Below are 3,004 nucleotides of genomic sequence, written 5' to 3'. Positions count from 1 at the left end.
GTATGATATACCTTCCAGCTGGCGTACCCAGCAACCACTCTTTCTGTGACGTACGACGAGTCTCGGCAATTTCATCAAGAGTATTATGCAAACCCAGCCGCAACAACATATGATGTACATACTGATTCTTTCTTTGTACCAGTCACTCTTAAATTCTAGTTAGCATGCAAGCCTGGGTCCACGTTCGTTGAGATACAAACAGTGGCTACACTAATGATCGAACTGAAGACTGATACCAGCCAGACTGGAGAAAATGCTCGGAACTGGAATTATAAGTGGCATTCCAGTAAAGTTCATCTTGAAAGACGACATGGTACCGCATTTCTGTGTGGGCTGGATGGTGTATTTCACCTTGCGAGACGCCATTGCGCAAACGGTAGTCCTTTGTGGACATTCGAATGCTAGTTCACATTCGGCAGAGTGACTGAGCAATGCTCCGGGTAGCAGTTTTGAAACGGAATCGTGAGGTCGGCACCTGTGGTAGTTACAAGGTGACTGCGCATCCTCGCCTGTTGATGGACCATTATCTCATACTCGTTATTAAAGACATTTTCTTGAGCATGCATAAATGTAAATACTTCGCGGTATTGAATATTTATATATGCCATCAGCAGCTACAGCCAGACAAGTCTTCCCAGTCACTCGTCACAGTATACCAGCGCCTGGGACTGTTAAAGAACACGGGACGACCGTACTGAGTTACCGGTTCGCCAGACGTTTTTCAAGCAGACGTGGGTCAAGTGAGGGTTTCAGCAGTGTTTCAAGTGATGTAAATGTCGTCATTGTAGCAGGGCAAACTCTGGAAAAGTTCTACAAGAAAGTGAAGTGTGTACTATCAAGCTTGAAAATTTGAGGAATTCAACTGTGAAAAGCAATTTGCAGGTTCTTTCACTGATCAGTTACTCACCTCGAACGTGTTATTGACAAAAGGGGGGTCAGACCTTCGAACGAAAAAGTACGCACACCTAAATAAGCGCCAACGCCAGAAAACAAGCAGGAACTCCCATCCTAGTTCGGGCTGTCTAGTTTCAAATACTTGAAGTTTGTGCCAAAGGTGTCGGCACAGTGAGAGGCACTGTATGATGTTATGAGCAAGAAAACAAAATCTATGTGCAGTGATGAATCGGGGTGACGTTTTCGGCGGAGAATCCCACGCTGTCTATCCTGAACCAGGGAAGGAAGTTGGATTCCCATGCGACGCCTCAGCTTGCGAGTTTCGGGTAAGACTTTTCCATAGGATAGGTTCAGAAGAAAAGCCTATAGATTTCTGATCCCAAACATTGAGCAAGGAGCGACAAGGGTTCTCCCACATGAAAGATCACAGCATCTCTACGGAAAGTATAATAATTTGTTGGCAAAGCTCCCGAAGTACATCCGTAAATGTGGATTCACACAAGAGAATGGAGGAGCCAGTTTCGCAGCCGAAGACGCATCCCGTAACGTGTGCGCCATCGATTGTCGCCTCCTTCGCTTCATCCGCTCTGCTGCGCTCGTGGAACGGATAGAAATGCGTCGTCGCTATTTCTATCTGGCCATTTAACGGTCGTCCGCCTTCTGACGAGAGGATTCAGCATCAAACCTGTCAAAATTGGTCGGATTGGCGTGGCTAAGAAGCAGGCTGTCGGCTTAAAAGCCACGTGATTTTGTTTTGCGGCCTCGACCAAATGTTTTTAGTGTGAAAGCAGAAGAGGCGAGTGATTTTGCCAATTAGCCATAATATTACTTGCGCTCCTGCTGGCCCTTTTGCCTGTCTCTACTTTTATGAATGATGCCCGATACCCACCCCCCTCCTTTCTGCTGCCTTTTGTTCTATTACAGTATACCCACGCGTCGGTCGCATTGTTAGAAGTTTGTTCCATGTCCCTAAGATGTGTTTCTACAAAACCGTATAACATCGGCCTCTCCTCCCTTGGTTGTTCTTCTATCTCTCTCCCCTTCAGCCTGTTCCTGCCACCCTGCATGTTAGTATACCCTATGTCTGAATTGGCTCGGTGCTCGTGGCTACGTCTATTTGTGCCCCGGAATCTGCCTACCTTAAATACTGGTGCCACTTTGGAATCGTATCTGTCCATACCACCTGTCAAAGAGTCTCCGTGGTTATTTTTCTCGTTATTAGCTATCCTGCACCCCGAAGGGCCCGCGTGCCCCTCAAAAAGCTCCTGCGCGTCCAGCAAGTCACCCACCCACCTCATGACCTAGCCGCCCATCGAAGTGAATTCTGTCTCGTCAAAACCCACAACACCTATGCCCCACTCTGTTTATTTCCATCACCTCAAAGCTTTTCTCTCGACTCATCCGTCATATCTCTTGATTTGCGTTGACAACCGCTCTTTGCAGGTCACCATCACGCACTGGTACCTCCGGTATCGTGCATATCACTACCTGTACCTGAAGAGAAGTGGCGCGCATCTCATCGAATCCTTTCGCCAGTGTTGTCGCTAGTCCTGCCATATTTTCATTTATGACTTCGTTTAAACCGCCTGATATTATCACGAGGTTTTGTCTATCAGCTGTAGTTATGAATTTTGCGCTCGCTTGCCTCATGACTGCTTCCAGCTTGCGTCCTGGGTACGTCCCTACTGCAACCCTCTGTTACCTCTTTTCTTCTCTTTGATTGCTACTGCGCATCGATTTATATTCGAGTCACCGGCGATTATCACATGCTGTGAATTTTTAGCTTAAGCGTCGTGCACCTGGGGGTTACATGCACCTGTGACGCCGGCTGCTTTGTTCCCTCCCAGCCCCACCAGTACTTCGCTGAAGCTGGGCCTTGCCACAATTGAATTGGCTGAACCTGTTTTTTTTTCAAACTTGCTTGCTATTTCTTCTCCGCCATTCTGGTTGCCGGTGCCCTACTGTTCTCTGCATCGGCCGCTCCTTTGTTTACCTTGGCTAGTGCTTCCTCGGAGGACTTCAACCTTTCTGCCATTGCCCTTACTTTTTCTTGCTCTCTGGCCAATGCAGTCTTCAGCTCGGTGATTCTCAACAGCAATTCACTCTGGGC

This window comes from Rhipicephalus microplus, chromosome 1 (assembly GCF_043290135.1).
Source record: "Rhipicephalus microplus isolate Deutch F79 chromosome 1, USDA_Rmic, whole genome shotgun sequence".
NCBI lineage: Eukaryota > Metazoa > Arthropoda > Arachnida > Ixodida > Ixodidae > Rhipicephalus > Rhipicephalus microplus.
The sequence above is the reverse complement of the archived record's forward strand: the minus strand, read 5'-3'. Positions refer to the sequence as shown.